Raw genomic sequence first — 11,175 nt, forward strand, 5'->3', positions numbered from 1 at the left:
ATTTAACTCAGGCTAATTTTGAGCCCAGGTCCTCATGAAGCAAAACCCTGCAGCTGGTTTATGAAAATCTTATTTGTTGATGTTCTTATTGTTACAATTAATATTGACAATTTAATTCTAAAAATATCGATTGCATTGCATGTAACTCAGGCACAGAAAACAATAAAAAATAACAAATTAGAAAGGATTGTTTTGTTTTGATAAACACCATGGCCCCAGGGAAATTTTTTTTTCTAGTGTGGCAGTCAATGTGTTAAACATTAATGCAATATTTACTTTGTTCTGCTAGAAAGAAAGAGTAAATGGAAAATAATCTTGTAACCACCAAGAGATGTGAGGAAGATGAGTCTACATCTTTATTTTCTGTGTTTGCTGCTTATGGAACCCATCTATCTACATTTTTGTACAAAGTGAATGACAAAGTCTGACTCATTTTGGAGTTGCTTTTCATTCCTAATTATAGTGTCACTGTAGCATACCTATAATTAAAAGAGAATTAGCCTTTCAATTATAAGCTGCTATTTTTAGAATTCACATTTTGATAATTTATTCTCTCAATAAAATAGGACAGATCTTGAAATATATGATTTTGTATAGAGAACAATTTTATAGGACCTGTATGCATTATGCTCCTACAGAAACTTAAGAGTTTTAGGATGGGAAATGACTTTTGTGTATAAACCTGTCATTGATCGGTCAAGTCACAGTTATTAACTTCCAGCTAGGAAGTTCCTCTTCATGTCTACCCTAAATACCCACACTGCAATGTGTTTTTCTCTGGTTCTCTCTGCTGGGAGAATGAGGAACACAGGGTAGCCTGTGAATAAGTAGTTACTTTCCTGATGCTAATGTTGGAATGAAAACTTCTTATTTAACGAAGTTTATTCCATTTACAGAAGATAAATTTAGTCTGATAGTCCCTAAAACTATGCTGATTTTACCCAGCATCGTAAACTTTTCAGAGTTTAGACATAGTGTAAAAGATAGATAACTAGTGTGAAAGCAGCTGTTACCAGAGTGAAAGAGCTAGTTTGAAATTTCCCCTATATCTATATGTGATTTACTCTATAATAATCACTATTGCTAGAGAAATATAATAATTGATATTATCTTTTAAACAGCAGCAATCTTTTTTTTAAACTCCCTCTGTGGAATAAAATATGCCTATTTATATTTACATATGAAAACATTATTGGAATATAAATACAAATAAAAATGTTCTAGCCATTATGACAGTTCTTTTATAGAACTACATTAAGTACTATTTCATTAAAATTACATTTTGTTCCAGTTACTATTTGTGCTTAGCAATAAGGCAGCATGATTTCTTCACTGATATGCTGTGTAGAAGAGATTTTTCTAATTTGTGGTTGTTCTCCATGTTTATTTTATTATTTCTGGTGTTGCTAATGATTTCTCTGCCACAGTTACCTATACTGCCTATTTCTAGGCAGGCAGGAATATGTACATCTATAATATATATGTATGGTCTTTCAAATTTTTGAAAATGAAATTAGTATAGCCCTATGTATTTCTATATATGTAGAAAGTTACTCATATCAAAATAGACCCTTTATAAACCTAGCACCCATGCTTAAATACTTAAATAGTTTCAAAATAGTAGGTATTAAATAAGTGCTGAATGTGAATAAATAAGCAAAAAATAGCACTGCATGCATATGTTGTAAGTCACTCATGCATGGGTAGTCATATCTATTGCAAATTCCTCTTCCTCAGTTTTTTGGGGGGCTTAATTATAGCAGAACAATCTGCACAGCTGAGAACCATCCCATGCCCCCAGCCTTCTGTAGATGATCCAGGACAAGTTAAAATCACTTCATCTCTGGTTGGCAGTTTTTCTTTCTCTGACATTTTAATTTTTCTCACCATCCCACAGAACATCTGAGAAAGCATTGAATTCACAAAGCATCCTAAATGCATTGAAGGATGCATTTAGCCTAAGCTGCCTGGGGAGAGCCTGGATTCTCTCATTTCAGCAAATGCTAGCTGAGTTAACAATGCAGGAAAGGTCAAAATTTTAGACGACTTTGCCAACGTTTCCTTTAGAAATTATTGCTCAGTTTAAGGACCATGCAGTTCATTCAGTAGTTCTCAAATTTCACTGGAATAGAAAAATAAAGAAATGCAGGAGAGGCCATATTGAATCATGTGTTTTTGGTGACCAAAGTGCTAAAAAAGGGATTTATCTGCTTGTTGAGTTATGATTATTGTGAAAAGTGCCAGCTTTTCTCAGGGTAAATATGTTATTCTGGTCATTCTCTTTCCACAACTATTCTCTGCAAAGGTCAGTGTGCTCTCTAACCATCCAATTGTGTCATTTAGAGACCACCCTTGTGATACGCTGGCTGAATAATTTGATGCTAATCAGATTACAGAATGCTTTATATTATTGTCCATATCAAAGAGAAAGCACTTCTTTTCACACCACCAGCAGATTGTGAACACAATTAATTTAGCAGGAAAGATTAAAAGAATACAGAAATAATTTGAGATTAGTTTCTCATTTCAAAACCCTTCTAAAATTCCTGTTTAGATGCTTCAGAGAGAAGATGAATTTCAGAATAAATTGTACAGATGCTTCAGATGACTTAGTGTTTCATTCCATTTATGATTGTGGTTAAGTAAAAGAATCATCTCTGCCTGGCTCTATTGTATTTTTCGCACCAGTTGCCATGGTAATAAACATAGTCCCAGAGCTCTGTAGAGAAGAGAATTGTGCAATCATTTAAATATATTAAAATCAAATCTCAACTAACTATATTGTTGATAACATTTTGAAAATTCTTTAATTAGACTTTTGATATTTGAAGGCAAATTTGATACTAAAATAATTTAACATTCACTTTTCCAGCTCTGACTCTTATTAAATGATTATCCAAAGCAAAGTCATTGGTTAAGAGTGGCCAGTTATTTTCATGGGGAAATGAAATGAAATTTTAGAAATAAAATGAAAATTGGACAAATCAAGCAATGACAAATATTCTCAATGTTCCAAAATATGACTATTTCATATTGCCTTTAAGGAAACAAAGAATTTATCTTGGTGGAAGATGTTTTTTATAGACTTTAAAATCTATAAAATCTCTCTCAGACCTTATAGTCAAGGTTGCTTCTTTAAAGATATTGGACAGAACTTTAAAGATATTGGATAGAATTAAATTTTACTTTTTTACATTAAGACAAAATTTAAAGAAAATTAGAAGCAGGCATGAATATCCATGCTTTTCAGAATTATATATAACAACCATTAAAATAACTGCAGACATTTTAATGTGGCTAGCGTATTATAAATATAAATATGAAATATATGAAATTACCTTTTGTTAATTATATATATAAAGTCATGTTCCCAAGCAGAAACTTTGTACCACTGAAGAACTGCCCTGGAGTTGTTTCCCCAGCCCTAGCAACTACCATCTTACTTTCTGTTTCTGAGTTTGACTTTTTTAGGTACCTCATATAAGTGGAATCATGCAGTATTTGTCTTTTTGTAACTGGCTTATTTCACTTAGAACAACGTTTTTAAGGTTCACCTATGTTGTAGCATGTCACAGGATTTCCTTCTTTTTAAGGCTGAATTATATTCTATTATGTCTAGTACATACCACATATTTTAATCCATTCAGCTGTCAATGAACAGTTAGGTTGCTTTCTCCTCTTGGTTATTATGAATAATGCTACAGTGAACATGGATGTGCAAATACCTCTTTGAGATTCTGTTTTCATTTCTTTGGACATATACCCAGAAGTAGGGTTGCTAGATCATGTGGTAATTCTTTTATTTATTTATTTTTTTGAGGAAACTCCACATTGGTTTTCACAACAGCTGCACTAATTTACATTTCCACCATTAGTGCAGTAAGCTTCCAATTTCTTCATATTCTTGCCAACTTTTGTTTTTGTTTTTTGCTTTTTCTTTTGGTACTGGCCATTCTAAGGGGTGTGAGGTGATATCTCATTGTGGTTTTGATTTGTGTTTTCCTGATGATTAGGGTTTTGAGCATCTTTTCATATTCTTCTTGGTCACTTGTATATCTTCTCTGAAAAAAACAATGTCCATTCAAGTCATTGCCCATTTTTAATCTCATTATTTGTTTATTTTGTTGTAGAATTGTAGGAGTTCTTCACGTATTCTGGATATTAACCCCTTATAAGATATATGGCTTGAAAAATTTTGTTGCATTCCATAGATTGCCTTTTCACTCTGTTGATCATTTCCTTTGTTTTGTAAAAGTTTTTAAGTTTGGTATGGTCCTATTTGTCTGTTTTTGCTTTTGTTACCCATGCTTCTGGTGTTATATCAGAGAATCATTGCCAAATCCAATAGCATGAAGTTTTTCCCCTGTGTTTTCTAATTTCAGGTCTTATGTTTTGGTCTTAATCCATTTTGAGTTAATTCCTGTGTATCATGTAAGGTATGGGTCCAACTTCATTCTTCTGCGTGTGGATGTCAATATTCCCAACACTGTTGTGGAACAATGCAACTTCTTAATTCTCTTTCTATTTATTTCCATTTCTGCAGCTGCCATTTTCTCCATTAGGAAAAATAATGTGCTTACTTTTAAAAGTCTTTTATCTTTATCTCTACTATGAAATAAGCTTTATTTTTTTTAATTTTTTTATTTCAGAATATTATGGGGGTACAAACATTTTGATTACATAAACTGCTTTTGTACAGTTTGAGTCAAAGTTATTATACCAATTAGATATGAATTTACCTATCTCTTCCTTCCCTCTCCTACCAGCTTGATTTCCAACGAGTATTATTTCCATCTGTGCACATAAGTGTTGATCAGTTAGTTCCGATTTAATGGTGATTACATGTGGTGTTTGTTTTCCCATTCTTGTGATATTTCACTTAGAAGAATGGGCTCCAGCTTCATCCAGGTTAATTCAAGTGTTATTAGTTCACCATTGTTTTATGGCTGAGTAGAACTCCGTGGTATACATATACCACATTTGATTAATCCACTCATGTATTGACGGGCACTTGGGTTGTTTCCACATCTTTGTAATTGTGAATTGTGCTGCTATAAACATTCACGTGCAGGTGTCTTTAATAAAATGTCTTTTTTTTTTCCTTCGGGTAAATACCCAATAGTGGCATTGCTGGATCAAATGGTAGCTCTACTTTAGTTCTTTGAGGTTTCTCCATACTACTTTCCATAGAGGCTGTACTAGTTTGCAGTCTCACCAACAGTGTTTAAGTGTTCGTGTCTCTCTGCATCCATACCAATGTTTGTTGTTCTGGGATTTTTTTGATGAAATAAACTTTTTTTAGCAAAATGGATTTTTAAAGACTCGGAAGAGGTTTGGGAATATTATCATACATTATGATTATATATGATAAATATACTTAAAATGTTCTTGAAATACTGAAAAATTTTTGGGTGTTCTACATTTTTTCCTCATTCATTTTTGTGTTACCATTGTTGCTGGCAAATGACGTTGAAAAGTAATATCAAAAACATGAAATGAGTGACAGATTTTGTTTTTTTTATTATATTGTTTTTATTTATGTTTTACAGATGTTCTCAGCTCCTATCCTTAAAATGAATTTGTATACTGGAACCTAAAGACAATGCTTTCTTGATATATATGCTCTGGGACAACCATGTACCAAAGTCTTTCATTAGTATAGCAATTAAAATTCTGGAATAGGGATAAGATAAACATATCTTTTAGGTATTTCACTCTTGTAAATAATCTAAAACAAATACTTTTCAAGTATGTTAAAGAGATACACAATGTTCCATTTCAAAATTCTCATTAATGGAAGTAGTTTTTGTTAGGGGAATTTGATTAAAACAAGACCACTTCCAGTGATAGACAAAGGTTTGAAAGTAGATTGGCTCTTATATTTATCAACATAATTCTATTCTTATCTTCAAGTTTTTATTCTACTAGTGTCAGAGGAATAGTCATCCTTTTTTCTGTAATGCCAACATCGCCACCTTGGCCTTTGACAACATTCTCTTTCCAATTGTCAAAATCATTGCTCTAAAATTTATACCCTAATAATGTTTTTAGTCTCTCCATCTCCATAGACACTTTCCCTTTAGCCTTCAAACTATGCTCAGATTTGCTGTAATTTTGGAGTCCTTTCTGTGACAGTCTATTCTTTATTTTCTATCAGTATTTCTGTTTTTCCTCTCCTTTAGCTGGTAAATTTATGAATTTGTTTGCTAGAGCCTCTATTTTTCTCATCCCAGCCGCTTTCTCTTTCATTATTTCAAATCTGATCTCCCTTACAGCTCTTTGTGAAAAATGCTTTCCTAAAAGAGTCAATTAATGACTCTCTGGCCAAATTGAAATGTTTCATGTGTGTTCCTGTGCTTTAAAAAAACTGTGGTACATTTACTCCCATTGTGCAAATCCCTTTGATGCTTTTTTCTCCCTTAATTCATGGAATCCCAACACTTTCTCATATTTTCTCTTATTTCTCTAAACACTCTGTTCTTTCCTTTGCTGCTTTCCTTCTATTCATGTCTGTGTGTAAGGCTACAATACTTTTCTTATGCTATGGTTTGTAATAGTCTTACAAAAATAATTTTACAATCACTTAACATTTAGAAACCATTCACACTTTATATATGTGGCTATGCAAACTATTGAAAGATGAAGTTTTAAAAGTCAATATTATTTTAGCATAAGTCAAGGAGTTACTGGCATATTGAAAGCTCTTCCAATGACGGACAACATAGAAAGTGAAATGAGCACTGAATTTAAAATATTAGGATTTCCTTAATTCAATTTGATTATCTGTACTTTATGTTGGAAATTACGTCTAAGTAGAACGTGGGCAAGAGATACATTACAGAGTGATGGCCCTACTATTAAAAGTCAAAATTCCAGTGTATGCTAGTAAATATTTAATTCCAACCCCAAATAAGTGACTATAACTTAGGAACAGACATTTTTATAGAGATTGCATATTGCTAAACATCTAAGGATGACAGAATGAGATCTATGTGAATTTTATTCTTAAATTTCTTTAAATTTCTTTTTTAAAAATTCACATAGACTTGACTCTATGTAAACTTAAAAAAATTAAAAATTCACATAGAAAATGTATTTAAGTCACACTATAACACTGTCATCCTTACATTTATGATGCTTTAGGTCGTTCTTCCACTCTGAGATAGAGTTGGCTTCCTATTAGTTGTTACGTTGACTTAGTAATTGGGGGTTTTCTAGAAAAAATTAGAAGTTTGCATGAAAAGCATTTTTATTCATGTTTGAAGTGATAATGAGAGCTAGAGATTATCCACAATGGGGAGCACAGTTCTAAAATTTCTGTGAAGGTACTCCTGGTGTAAAATTGTGCCAGGCATTTGGAAATCTCTCAACTTCCATTCTAGCAAAAAGTATTCTGCTGACACAGTAAGAAGATATTTTAATATTTCATTAGAAGTCAATGGATAACCATATTTTTTTGACTATCCATTCCATAAGAATTAAAAATCTAAGTAGTAAAAAATGTCTATAAGGAAGTACCTATGTTCCCTACTAATTCTTGAATAAATGTTTCATAAAGTTAATAACTGTTTCCTTTAAAAAGTCATTTTTTCTTGGTAAAGGGGAAAAGGTTTATTTAGTTGGTAGAAAAATTAATGCCTATATTGCTATATACGAGGAAGAAATAAATAAAAAGTAATAAATTAAAATGATTGTTGGCTTCCTCCATAGAAAAGGAAGGCATCTTTGTCTTAGGTAAAATTATATCAGGTGTGCTTAATTTATATGAAATTTTCCCCAACAGTGCTAACAATGGGCATATCTTCCTGTTTTGTCTTTAAGTTTATATTAAAATTCCACTGTTATTTTCTATGAAATATTAATTAAATTGATATGCCTATTAATGATATCAAACCATGGAAAGAGATTTGAATAGCTATGTTCCAAGAGCCTTGACTCCTCGAGAAACATAGGAAAGTCAAAAGTGGGTACCTGATTAAACTATAGGCATCACTTACCTCCTCATCAAAATGTGATGGCAGATGTCATCCTGAAGAAATTCACTTCACCTTATCATGCTTGCTTAAAGAATGATTGTCCTTGATTTAACATGTCACCTTACAAAATGCAATCTTCTTGGCATAGCTGCATTTAAAAACAAAATACCCTACATACTGAAGGTATTTAAATCAGGTATAAAGCAGTACTTATATTTGGGGGCAGGTAGAAAAGGAAGGTGCAATGATTCCTGAGAAAGACTTAGAACTTTTACCTACAGCCATTTTAGCACAAGGAGATTGGAAACAAATACCCTAGCCCTTTGTTTTCCTTCTGCACTGCATCACGCTCTTCTCTCTGGACCAGAACTCAGACTAGTATTAGAAATATAGCAAATTATGAGACTTATTTAAACAAGCATTCCCTCTTCTACTGTGCTAGAATGTGCTCAAATTTAGACTCTGCTTAGGAGGGTGGTGATCATCATTGCCTGGCATTCATCTTCAAAGTCCACACAAAGGGGCTAATTGAGGCAATTTGATCAGTATTTGATTTGCATTTTCCATGCAATTTCTTAAGTTTTCTGGGTGATTTTGATGTAGAACAATATGTGCTTGTAACATGAGTTGCTGGAATCTAGAATTTTAACAAGAAATGCTATTTATGTACATTACCTTAGTTGACCACATAGGATTTTGTTGATCTGGAAAAAAAAATTTCCATTTATGCCCTTTACATTCTATTTGCAAATATATTCTAAGAAATGAGTGGTCACGTGGCTGGAGTGGTTAGGATGATTGTAGTATACCCCGTAGTGCATCAGGTAGCCCATTAATTTACAGATTAAGCCAAATTAAACATTGTCTCCTAAACTATCTTGGCAACAAAATATAATTTATCATGCAGGTTCTTAGATGGGAAGCCCAGAAGAGAACTTTGCTTTGCTTTTGGATTCCTTTTCTACTGGTTATTTCTTTGATTTCTATGGTTTTGAAGAAGAACAAGATTTCTAGGCATCACTTATTTAACTATTTAGTTCAGACTAATAATTTTTCTGATATTTTCAATAGAAATTTTGAATCATCTCTCAGTAAGAATATAGTCAGAGTCTTCGTGTTCTTCTTTTGAAAGTACCTGTGAAATTCAAATCAATAAATCTCTTGGCCTAATGGATGACAGTTTTCCACATAACAGTATTAGGCTGTTTATGAATTATCCTTGTTGTGTGCCTCTGGCCAAATCTGTTCAAACAATAGTACTTATAAGTGATACAGTTATGAAAGCATTTCCTTAAATTCGTTAAAGAAGTGAACAGTAAACTAACTACTGGGAAACAAATGAATTAACTCATTAGGGAAAAAAATGTATATCTTACAAAAATTCCGACTTATGAAAAAAAAATTACCATCAGTCTGATTCAGTATCAATAATGTGTATTTTAAGGTCTTAATTTATAGATTCTATTAATCCACACTTGTATTATAAAATCCTGTTCAGTTAAAAAAAACATTTAATGTATGTTATAATTCATGTGAAGCCCTATCATAAAAAATGACTGATTTAACTGAACAGAACTTACATGTCTAGATGATCTAACAAACTAGAACTTACAGGTCTTCTAAATGATTCAAAAGTGCAAAGACAGGGATAAGTAGCTCGATCAAAATACCATAGCTAGGTACATTTTTTTCCTAGATTGTATTTTGTAGTCCTTTAATCCTTAGAAATATTATATTCATACTTTGAGAAATATCTTTAAAACTCACAGGAAAGATTTTATGAATGAAACAGAAAATTCCATGGCAAATTTTTGGATTTTCTTTGAAGGGCATCCATATTAATGAGGCATTTTATGTAACATTTTAATGTGCCCAAATTGATATTTTAAACTTGGAACAATTGACATGTTTAATGGATGATTTGATAAAATAATTGTGTAATTTGATTTTGAACTCTTCTTTATCAGCCTGTGATTTTGTTCCAAAACATTTTGACATCACGTTTTTGTGGGAATTCACAATATAAAAACACTTTGAAGTTTAATAAGATTGTATGCTATTTAATCAAACTCAAATACTATAGCTTCTTTTGACTGGCAGACAATATGAAGACAGAATATAGGAGAACAAAAACCAAACAATATAAGCAGTTTCTAGGTAGGTAAAGATGCCAATAAAGCAAAAGTGGTCTTTTTTTCCTATCCAAATCCACAAATAGTCAATTAGCATATATTTATTAAGAACCTACTATATGCACAGTATCATGCTAGGCCCTAGGAGGGTCATGAAGATAAAACTTTCCTAGTTGGAGTCTTGCTGGAACTTTCACTCTTAGAGATGTGCTTTTACCACAGAGAGGAAGCTTGAGTCACTAGGTAATGAATTTTCAAGTCTATTGTCTCAAGAAGGGGCATTGTCCAGTAATAGAGATAGGTTTAAGAGTGGTGTAGTTAAATGACGAGATGATAGAAACAGTATTAATAGGTAAGGAATGTTGGTCTATATTTAGAGTAGAAGTATCTTTTTGGGAGGGTCTGTCTTCTCACTGTACAGACCACTGACCTGAAATGGTCCACAAACCTGTCTCAGTATAGCAGTCCCCACTCAAATGGTGAAACACAACCAAAGTCTGAGCACCTCTCTCTGTTATGTGTTTTTTAAACCTCAGTAGTACAAGCCTTTTTTATATTCCAGTTACACTTGACCCTTGATTATCACCAAAATACAGTGCTTTTATAGGAAAAGCTGCCTAAATTCCTAGGGCAGCATCCCAAACACATTCGGATTGATATCATTTGCTTATAATTAATTGATTTAGCCTTGCTTTTTCTGACATAAACGTCATATTTTTAAAATTGCTTAGAATAAAAAAAACTTTAAAACTTCATGAGTTTTAAAAGTAGCTTTTCAATTTCAATTTTTCATTTCAAACTTCCTATGTTAAAATAACACAAGGGGCTCTTCAAAGTCACCTTCCCAAAAGGGATTAAAGTCATTTGAGAAAACTGTGAATAGTAACATAAGCAGACATTCATTCAAATGCTTTGACTTTCCAACTCGATGCTCAGCTTCACTTGACTCAGAATAGGAAGTATTAAATGACTCTTTTGATGTCTATCTTTGCTTTGGAGGCAATTAATTTTAAGATAAATATTCCTTCAGTAACACTGCTTCAAATAGTCCTTCTTTCTTTCATATC

At 32.4% G+C, this 11,175-nt stretch overlaps 1 protein-coding gene across 4 annotated transcripts in view; it reads left to right on the forward strand.

Annotated features, from left to right (window-relative positions):
- Positions 1-11,175, forward strand: part of GRIA2 (glutamate ionotropic receptor AMPA type subunit 2) — a 129,011-nt gene that overhangs the window by 112,935 nt on the left and 4,901 nt on the right. The gene's annotated exons all lie outside the window — the stretch shown is intronic.

This window comes from Lemur catta, chromosome 5, assembly GCF_020740605.2.
Source record: "Lemur catta isolate mLemCat1 chromosome 5, mLemCat1.pri, whole genome shotgun sequence".
NCBI lineage: Eukaryota > Metazoa > Chordata > Mammalia > Primates > Lemuridae > Lemur > Lemur catta.